Genomic DNA, 10,584 nt, shown 5'->3' with positions numbered 1-10,584 from the left:
CCGTTTTCTCTAAAATTCGTTTAATCTCCCGATTGGCTAACTCTACTTGGCCACTAGTCTGCGGGTGATAAGGAGTTGCAATTCTATGAGTGATACCGTACTTTCGTAATAGGATCTCAAAAGGCTTATTATAGAAATGTTTTCCCCCATCACTAATTATAACCTTGGGCATCCCAAATCATGAAAAAATATTTTCTTTCAGAAATTTCAAAACAGGTTTGTGATTATTAGTTCTACAGGCAACAGCTTCTACCCATTTTGACACATACTCAACACCAACTAAAATATACTCATGTCCAAAAGATGGTGGGAATGGGCCCATGAAATCGATGCCCCACATGTCAAAAATTTCAATAGCAGTAATGGGCTGAAGAGGCATCATTTGCCTACGAGTTAGACTTCCAACACGTTGACATGGGTCACATGTCCTACAGAACTCATGGGCATCTTTAAATAGTGTAGGCCAATAAAAACCACATTGCAACACCTTAGCTGCCGTTTTCTTAGATGCAAAGTTTCCTCCACAAGCACTGGCATGACAAAAAAAGAGTACACTTTGTATCTCATGTTCCGGAATGCATCTTCTAAAGATTTGATCATTGCAATACTTGAACAAATAAGGAGCATCATAATAATAATTTCTTACTTCACGTAAGAAATTATTCTTATCATTCGATCCCCACTGCTCCGGCATCCGGTTCGTGACAAGAAAGTTTACAATATCAGCAAACCATGGCATAGTAGAAAGTGCAAACAATTGCTCTTCAGGGAACGAGTCCTTGATGGGCAACTGTGGCACCAAATCATGAACAACTAGCCGTGATAAATGGTCAGCAACCACATTCTCTACTTCCTTTTTATCTTTGATAGTGATGTCAAATTTCTGGAGTAGAAGTATCCATCGTATTAAGCGTGGTTTGGCATCTTTCTTATCCAATAAATATTTTAGCGCTGCATGATCTGTAAAGATAACAATAGGAGCACCAAGGATATAAGAGCGAAATTTGTCTAATGCAAATACTACTGCAAGCAATTCCTTCTCGGTGGTGGTGTAATTCATTTGAGCATCATTTAAGGTTTTGCTTGCATAATAGATGACATATGGCTTATTATCCTTGCGTTGTCCTAGGACAGCTCCTATCGCATAGTCACTAGCATCGCACATGATCTCAAAAGGTAATGACCAATCAGGTGGTCGCACGATGGGTGCAGTGCTAAGCATAGCCTTCAATTTTTCGAATGCCTCTTGACATGTTTCAGTCCAGTTGAACGGTGTATCAAGGGATAGGAGGTTACATAATGGTCGAGCTATGACACTAAAGTCCTTGATGAACCTCCTATAAAATCCAGCATGACCCAAAAATGATCTAACATCTCTAACCGTCTTGGGTGCAGGTAGCTTGGCGATTAAGTCAATCTTAGCTCTATCAACTTCCATGCCCTTCGATGAAACAATATGTCCTAGGACAATTCCCTTTGGCACCATGAAGTGGCATTTCTCCCAATTCAGTATCAGGTTCTTTTCTATAAACCGAGCTAAGACAGCTTGTAAATGTAGTAAACAATCATCAAAAGAATCGCCAAAAACAGAAAAATCATCCATGAACACTTCCAAAAACTTCTCGTTCATGTCTTCAAAAATACTGAGCATGCATCTTTGAAATGTTGCAGGTGCATTACATAACCCGAACGGCATCCGACGGAAAGCGAATGTACCAAAAGGACAAGTGAAAGTAGTCTTCTCTTGATCTTCTGGTGAAATTTCGATTTGGTTGTACCCGGAATAGCCATCGAGAAAACAATAGAATTTGTGTCCTGCAACTCTTTCCAAAACTTGGTCTAGGAAGGGTAGGGAAAAGTGATCTTTCCTAGTGACCAAATACAATTTTCGGTAGTCAACACCCATGCGCCAACTCGTCGGAACACGAGTTGGAACTAGTTCACCCTGATCATTTTTTACTACCGTCAGACCTGCTTTCTTGGGCACGACTTGAGTAGGACTTACCCACTTGCTATCGGAAATTGGGTAAATAATACCCACGTCAAGCAACTTGAGGACTTCTGCTTTAACCACATCTCTCATCGTAGGATTCAACCTGCGTTGCATTTGCCTTGTGGTTTTGGCATTGTCCTCCAAATATATCCGGTGCGTGCAAATTAAAGGGCTAATCCCCTTCAAGTCTGCAATAGACCACCCTAAAGCTCCTCTATGATTCTTTAGAACACCAAGTAATTTTCTTTCTTGGGCATGATCAAGATCAGATGAGATGATTATAGAAAAAGTATCATCGGATCCAAGAAAGGCATACTTGAGTTTCTTCGGTAAAGGTTTCAACTCGAGCTTAGGTGCTTGTTCATGGGATGGTACTATCTTTGCTCCTCGAGATGGCAAATATTCAAATTCCTCTATTCTCGGTCTCCACCCATTGACCATCATGACATCCGAGTTATCTAAAATAGGTGGGACCGTATCATCAGCAGTACCTTCAGAACACCAATCTATCAAACCATTGTCGGCCGATTCAGTAAATGTTTCTTTTAACAAATATTCTTCCGCAATAGTTTCAACCCATTCAACTTCTTTACTTTCTTCATGTTCACTGGGTTGTTTGCCTATACTAAAGACGTTCAGTTCCAAAGTCATATTTCCAAAAAAAAGCTTCATGACACCATTCCTACAATTGATCAATGCATTAGAAGTTACAAGGAATGGGCGTCCTAAGATGACCGGAATCTGAGATGGTGAATTGGAAGCCGGATGTGTGTCCAGTACGATAAAATCAACAGAAAAATAGAACTTGTCTACTTGGACCAACACATCTTCGATAATTCCTCTAGGGACCTTCACTGACCTGTCAGCTAATTGTAAGGTGACAGTTGTTGGCTTCAACTCACCCAAACCGAGTTGCTCATATACCGTATATGGCAACAAGTTAACACTCGCTCCTAAATCTAGCAATGCTCGCTCAATCCTAAAATTGCCAATGATGCACGAGATAGTTGGGCAACCTGGATCTTTATATTTAGGGAGAATGTTATGCTGTAAAATTGCACTCACATTTTCAGCCAGAAATGCCTTCTTCTTGACATTTAATCGATGCTTGACAGTGCACAAATCTTTCAAAAATTTTGCATATGAAGGCACTTGTTTGATTGCATCAAGAAGAGGTACATTGATTTTTACTTGCTTAAAAAGCTCAAGAATTTCAGAGTTTGGTTCAAGCTTTTGCAAGGGCTTTAATCATTGTGGAAATGGTGCAGGAAAAGGACATTTGATTTTTTCAGTAGATGTTGGTGCTTCAGTTTCTTCGTTATCCTTTTCTTTTGTCTTTAAAGGGTCAGAATCAGGTTTGGCTTGAGTTTGTTCTGGGACTGGTCGGTCAATAATCTTTCCACTTCGCAATGTTATTATACTCTTTGCTTGCTCTTTATGCGAAGTTGAAGATGATGCATTGCTATCGCCGTAGACTTGAGGGTTAGGTTGTGGTTGAGCTGGTAGCTTACCCTTTTCTTGAGCACTTAAAGCAGTGGTCAGCGTTGTCAGTTGATTCCTTAATTCATCATTGATTTTAGCTTGACCTTGCATGAAAGATTGCAAAGTTTCTTCGAGACTGGGTTTTTGAGGGGGTGCGTGTGCATAATGAGGTGGCGGAGGTGGAGGAGTTGGGTTATATACTTGTTGAGGTTGGTCATTCCTCCACCTGAAATTTGGATGGTTCTTCCATCCAGGGTTGTAAGTACCCGAAAAAGGATTATTGAAAGATTTTTGATAGGTATTCATAACATTGGCCTGATCGTGCAAGACTTCCTTGAATGCGGGTATTGTGGGGCAATCAGTGATGAGATGGCCAGGCATCTCGCAAATCCTACAACACTCGTTGTTATGTTCTACGGTCTTGATGGGTTCAATCCTTCTAAGTTCAATTTCCTCTACCTTCCTAGTAAGGGCTGCCATTTTAGCCTGAATATCATCCTGAGTATTCAGGTTGTAAAGGCCCCCGTGTCCAATGTTAGTAGGCTTAGGCAAAGGTTTAATCACTCTATCCTCTGTATCCCATAATTGTGCAGTCTCTGCGAGGGAATCTAAATAGTCCCATGCCTCATCGGGTTGCTTTTCCAAAAATAGACCATTGCACATAGTCTCTATAAATTGTTTTAATTGTGGAGACAATCCCTCGTAAAAGAAACTAATGGTTCTCCATATTTCAAACCCATGATGAGGACAAGAGAGTAGCAAATCTTTAAATCTCTCCCAGCATTCATAAAATGTTTCATGGTCTTTTTGTTGGAAATTACTAATGTGCCTTTTCAAAAAATTAGTCCTTTGTGCGGGAAAGAACTTTTTTAAGAATTCTCTTTGCATATCATGCCATGTTCCTAACGATCTTGGTCTCAAGGAGTTCAGCCATGTTTTGGCTTTATCCTTCAAGGAAAAAGGAAACAAGGTCAATTTAAAGACATCTTCCGATACATTTGGCACTCTAAATGTGATGCTAATTTCCTCAAAATCCTTAAGGTGAAGATAAGGGTTCTCGGATTCCATCCCATGATACTTGGGCAGCAATTGAATTACTCCTGGTTTGATGACCCAAAGATTGATTTAAAGATTGATTTTGATGATCACAAAACCTTGAAGTATAAATACTAATGTTTGTGTTGCAAGGAGAAAGAATTTATTTTGCAAGGAACATAGCAAGATTGGAAGAATACAAGAAGGCCTCCAAAGCTCTCAAGAAAAGTTGGAAGAAAGCTACAATTTATGGCCCAAGCTTCAAGTTTAAAGAATTCAAGTTGGAGGAGCAAATTTAAAGAAAAATTCAAAAGAATAGTCCTCGAGTCGACTCCGGAAAGTTTAGAGTCGACTCTGGCACTCTAGAGTTTCAAGAAACAGTGCTCGAGTCGACTCCGATACTCTACGAGTCGACTCCGACTGAGAACAAACAAAAAGACAGAGAGTTGATTTTCAGCGCTACAATGATCTCGAGTCGACTCCAACTTCAGTGCTACAGTGCGGAGTCGACTCCCAGCTACAGTGCCGGCAGACTACTATTCACGAGTCGACTCCTATTTCAGCCGAGTCGACTCCTGCTTCAGCCGAGTCGACTCCTGCTTCAGCCGAGTCGACTCCTGCACGCTGGGAGGCATAACGGCTAGTTTTTTCTTGACTCCAACAGCTCTATTTTTGTCTCTAACGGCTAGATTTTTGTTTCCACGCCATCTAAAGCTATAAAATCAAGAGGAGAGCTAGGGGAGAAGGTATGGAAGTGGGAGAGAACATTTAGGGAAGAGATTTCAAAGAGATTACAAGGGAAATCTTCCAAAAGCACAAAAGGGCCATTCAAAGCAAAATAGAGAGAAGAAGAACATCCAAGTGAATCCCAAAGCTTTCTCTCCATCCGTGTGCTGCCTCGGTGATCCTCTACTTCGTGCAAAATCAGAAGAGGGTCAAGTAAAGAAGAAGCCGAGTTCCTCCATCTACAAATTTGTTTGAGGGCTTCTTCCCTTTACTTTACTTGTTTATATTTGCTATATTCGCTTATTTGAGAAGCTTGTACTTGATTTAAACTCTTGCTCTAAATATCTTGTAACTTGATTCAATCAAGGGATTGAATCAAGGGGTTAAGGTTTGTTGGTGAGCCAAAGGGAAAAACCAACGTTGTAAGGTTGTGGTTGGTGAGCCTTTGGAAAAACCAACTGGGTTGATTGTGAACCCGAAAAACAATCGTTGTAAGGTTGTGGTTGGTGAGCCTTTGGAAAAACCAACTGGGTTGGATTGTGAGCCCATGAAAACAATCGGTTGGTTCTAGTCGGTGATCCTGTGAAAACCGACCGAGTTCGTTGTGATCTCGCAAAACAACAAGTTGGGTTGTGAGCTTGTAAAACAACCGACTGTAATCTGAGGGATTATAGTGAAATTCCCAAGAGGTCTTGGGGAGTGGATGTAGGTGCTGGGATGCACCGAACCACTATATTTTTGTTGTGTTTGTGATGCTCTTTGTTGTCTGACTTACTCACTCACTTACTTACTTAGATACTAAGCTTGCTTAACTCTTCTTCGTGCATCCTTTAGTTGCAAGCATATTCAATTTACTTAATCAAGTCTCATTCAATTGAATTGCATACTTGGGCAAACTTAGACTAATCTTTTATTGAATCCGCTGCTTAATAGTTGATTAGATTAGAATCATACTCTTGCTAAGTTTAAATTTCACTAAGCATCCATACAACTTAGCTTAATTAACTCTAAAAGATTAGAAGTAGTTTAAAAGTTTTTAAAAGACCCAATTCACCCCCCCTCTTGGGTTGTCACCTTGGGCAACAAGTGGTATCAGAGCAGGTGCTCAAGATTAATTATTGATCTCACGATCAAGAGCCAAAGATCATGACAACTCAAATAGATAGTTTTCTAGGAGAGGGACAGTTAATTGATAGGCCTCCACTGTTTAATGGCATAAACTACACATATTAGAAAGCACGCATGCGCATTTTTATTCAATCACAAAACTATTATTTATGGAAAATCATAATAAATGACCTTCACACACTCTCTCAAACTATTAATGAAAAGGACTTAGCACAATTGAATGCTAATGCTATGAACATATTATATTGTGCTATTCATGAAACGAAGTTTAATGAAATTTCTGCATGCTTATCTGCTAAGGAGATCTGGGATACTTTAGAAAATATTTATGATAAATCTCAGATTAGCTCGCATGTGCTTCAATTGCGTACTAACAATGAGATTGCAGAATCCTCCACAGTAGCCGAGTCGACTCCCAGTTTGTCCGAGTCGACTCCTAGAGAAGAACAGTCTGAAAGGCAGAGACACAGTCTTGAAGACCCTGTGAACGAGTCGACTCCAAGTAGTTCCGAGTCGACTCCCAAGTTAGCCGAGTCGACTCCGACAAGGCCCGAGTCGACTCCGAGGCAGAACAGTTCAAAAGACAGAGAATCATCTTTTAGGCCTCTGAGAACGAGACGTCTCCCGAAGATCTCGAGTCGACTCTCAAGTCAGTCAAGTTGACTCCAAGTAAACTCGAGTCGACTCGAGGAAGAAAGAACAACAAAAAAATTCAAAAGCTTCCTAAAAACAAAGAAGAAGAGGAAGCAAGAAGAAAGAAAAAAGAGATAAAAAGGAAGAAAGTTTTGACCAAGGAAGAGTCAAGCAAGGAAATGAAAGCTAGGAGCAACAATGATGATATTAGCTCCAAAGAACTACAAGAGGTAACTAACTTTTGCTTTATGGCACAAGAAGATAAGGTAAAATCTGAATCTACTTTTACATCAAATAATTTTCAAGAAGAATTTTCTTTTGATGAACTTTTAAATGCTTTTCATGATTTGTATGGTGAATGTAGAAAATTAGCTATGAAAAATAAAAATCTTAAAAAGCTAAATTTGCAAATTTCAAAAGAAAGAAATTCTATTGCTGAAATACAAGACAAACTAAATTCTGAAAATAAAAGCTTAAGGTTAAATTCAGAAGAATTGATTCAGAAAAATCATAGCTTAATCAAAACAAACCAAAACTTGAGTGAAGAAGTTGACCAACTAAAATCTCTTATTAACAAGTTCACTGTAAGTTCAGAAAGATTAAAATGATGTTTGAAAGCCAACATGCTGATTTTGATAAATCAAAATTTGGCTTAACTCCTTCACTTAGTAATGAATCCCAAAAGAAAAAGGTTTTAAATTTGTCAAGTAAATCATCAAAAAGGATAACGTATTTCAAACATCAAAAGAATGGACATAACAACCTTACCTATGGTTCTAGTACAATTAAATCAAATGGAAAAGTTATTACTATTAAACAGATTTGGGTTCCAAAAGGAACCATATGTCCTAACTCTCAAGGACCCAAGCAAGCTTGGGTACCCAAAATGAAATTATGAGGATGTAGACATAGGTGTGCCAAGATACCCATGGAACAAATAGAACTTTCATACAAATGGGTGCTCTAGACACACGTCAAAAATGAAACTTAAAATATACTTATGAAAAGTAATTTTAAATAAAAAAATAATAATAATGAAATCAGTAATCCTTGCATCTCATCATTATTTTTGCTTTAGTATTTGATTAAAATCTGAATTGCAAGTATTGATCAATTTTGTGATATAAAAAATACTTTTGGAAATATAATCAAATCACTTCATTTTATAGTATGCTTTACTCACTATTGGATAAGTTGCTAAATGATTAATCAATTTATTAAGAATAACTCTATGAATTCTCTATATGCTTGATTAAGAGTTTTTATCCATGGCATTATTGTTTATTGATCATAGATATGATAATGTGTACTTGGTATGCTTTTGAATATATGCACTATGAATACCAAGATTAAAGAAACCATCTTTGGCATATAAAATCAACTCATGCTAGTATGTACTTAATCTCAAAAGACCTTGCCATTGCCTTACTTAGATTATCTTCTGAAAGGTCAAAGTTTGCTATGCATGTTAACTAAGGAAACAAACAAGAATCAATTTCTAAATCTAAAGATGTTGTTTCCATCACTAAGTTTTCAAAAGCTTACATTGGATTTGTTCTTGGCAAATAAAATTGAAATATTTTCTGTATTTGCTAAATCTTGTAAAAGTGTTTCAAATGATAAAGGTTTCCAAACTGTGAAGGTATCATGGCACAGTGTTGAAAACCAAAATCCTGATAAAGTTTATACAGAAATTAATTATTTCAGCACCAAGGACACCTTAAGTAAAATAGGGTTAATAGAATTCTTGAAGAAATGAAAAAGACAATTGTGTATGATAGTCATCTACTTAAATAATTTTTAAAAGCTATCATCACTGCTTGTCATACATATGATTTCTATTAGATCTATTTTTTGATGAAAACTCCTTTTGATCTTCTGAAAAAATGAAAAATGAACCATTGCATATCTTTCATATTTTTCAGTCATACACGTTATGCTTGATATGTTCTTTTGAAAATAATGCCAAATCTGATAAAGATACTTCTATCTTTGGATATCATTCATCAAGCAATGCATATAGAATATTCAATGAAAAGATCCTAGTTGTAGAAATATCAATTCATTTTATTCTTTATGAGACTAATGATCTTTCATCAAGTCACTAAAATCAGATTATATGTGTATATGTTAATCTTTTTGCTTGCATATAACAATCTAAAACTAAAACACCTTAAGAAGAATGAGCAAGATTATAATTGGTCAAGTTAAACTAAATCATTTTTTAAAAGAGAGAGAATTTGAAATCTTGCCGATAAAATCGGAAAACTTGTTAATAATTAGAACCAAATTGAGTTTTCAGAAATGCACTTAATGAAGAAAAATTGGTGACTACTAAAAGATTCAATCAAGAAAAGATGAATTAGATCTTGATGAAATCCTTGCATGATTAGAAGTAAAGATCACCATTATCATTTGCTTGCTTCATGAGCTTTATATTTTGTCAAATGAATGTGTAGAATGCACTCCTATGTGGTTATTTCATTAAAAAGGAGATCTATGTTAAATAACCACCATATTTGAAAATACTCATTACAAATATGTTAAAGCAATATATAATTTGGAACAAGCATCAAAAGCATGATATAAAAGCTTAAGTAACCTTTTTGATAGAAAGTAATAGTGATAAATCTATACATCAAAAAGAAGAATTTGTGATATCTTATTTGCTCAAAGTATGCATTGATGACATCATTTTTGGTTCTACTAATGAAGAGTTATATGAAGATTTTACTTAGCTCATGTAAGGTGAGTTTGAAATATGTATGATAAATGAATTAACATCTTCTCTCAAACTCCAAATTAGGACAAACAAGAAAGGGGATCTTCATTGACCAAAGTTAGTCCACAAGAAAACTCTTATAGAAGATTGGCATGAAGAAGGTATGTCTATGACCCCATCTTGTAGAATTTGAAAAGAATGAGCAAAGTAGATCTATTGTTTTAAAGCTGTATTGAAGCATGATAGAATAATTATTTTATCATACAGCTAGTAGACCAGATTGTATGCTCATTATGTGACCTTGTGCAAGACTTCAATCTAACTTTAATGAATCATATTTTATTGATAACAAATAAATCATAATCAGAATTTTGATAGAAACAACTGTTTAAGATAAAGTTGATTAAAACTTAGCTAACATGTCTTATTAATAATTATCTTAAACAAATAGAATCTAAGCTCAATTGATTCTGAAAATAAAAAATTGATTTGACCTTGATAAATCTTCCTATTACTTCACATGCTTGTCTTTGAACCTTCTTGGTTAATGAAACTATCTCTTAAGTTCAAGTGACATGTGTTTGCTTATATTTGGCAATCTCTTGAGTAAAATGACTCAACATTCAATTGTTGTCATATCTTATATTGAGTCATCTAGTTAAAAAATATGTTGGATGAATATTTTGTATCTTGAAGAAACTAATGACTTTCTTTCAAGAAAGAAAAGGAGTTTGTTAATAATGCAGGATCCTTGAGCAAGAAAATGAGAGATCTCAACTTGAAGGATATCTCCATGTAAGATACAATAAACATTCACATTCAAACAAGAGAGAGGACCTTCTTCAGCCAAAAGTTCATACATAAG

The 10,584-nt window shown here is 36.5% G+C and overlaps 1 pseudogene; it reads left to right on the top strand.

The window, feature by feature from the left end:
- The first annotated feature begins 4,208 nt into the window (after window positions 1-4,208).
- On the top strand, window positions 4,209-4,306 carry LOC120107469 (annotated as a pseudogene).
- The last annotated feature ends 6,278 nt before the right edge of the window (window positions 4,307-10,584 follow it).

Source organism: Phoenix dactylifera, unplaced genomic scaffold, assembly GCF_009389715.1.
Source record: "Phoenix dactylifera cultivar Barhee BC4 unplaced genomic scaffold, palm_55x_up_171113_PBpolish2nd_filt_p 000875F, whole genome shotgun sequence".
In the NCBI taxonomy this organism is placed as follows: Eukaryota; Viridiplantae; Streptophyta; class Magnoliopsida; order Arecales; family Arecaceae; genus Phoenix; species Phoenix dactylifera.
Note: the sequence above shows the minus strand (reverse complement) of the source record. Positions and strands in the feature narration are given on the sequence as shown.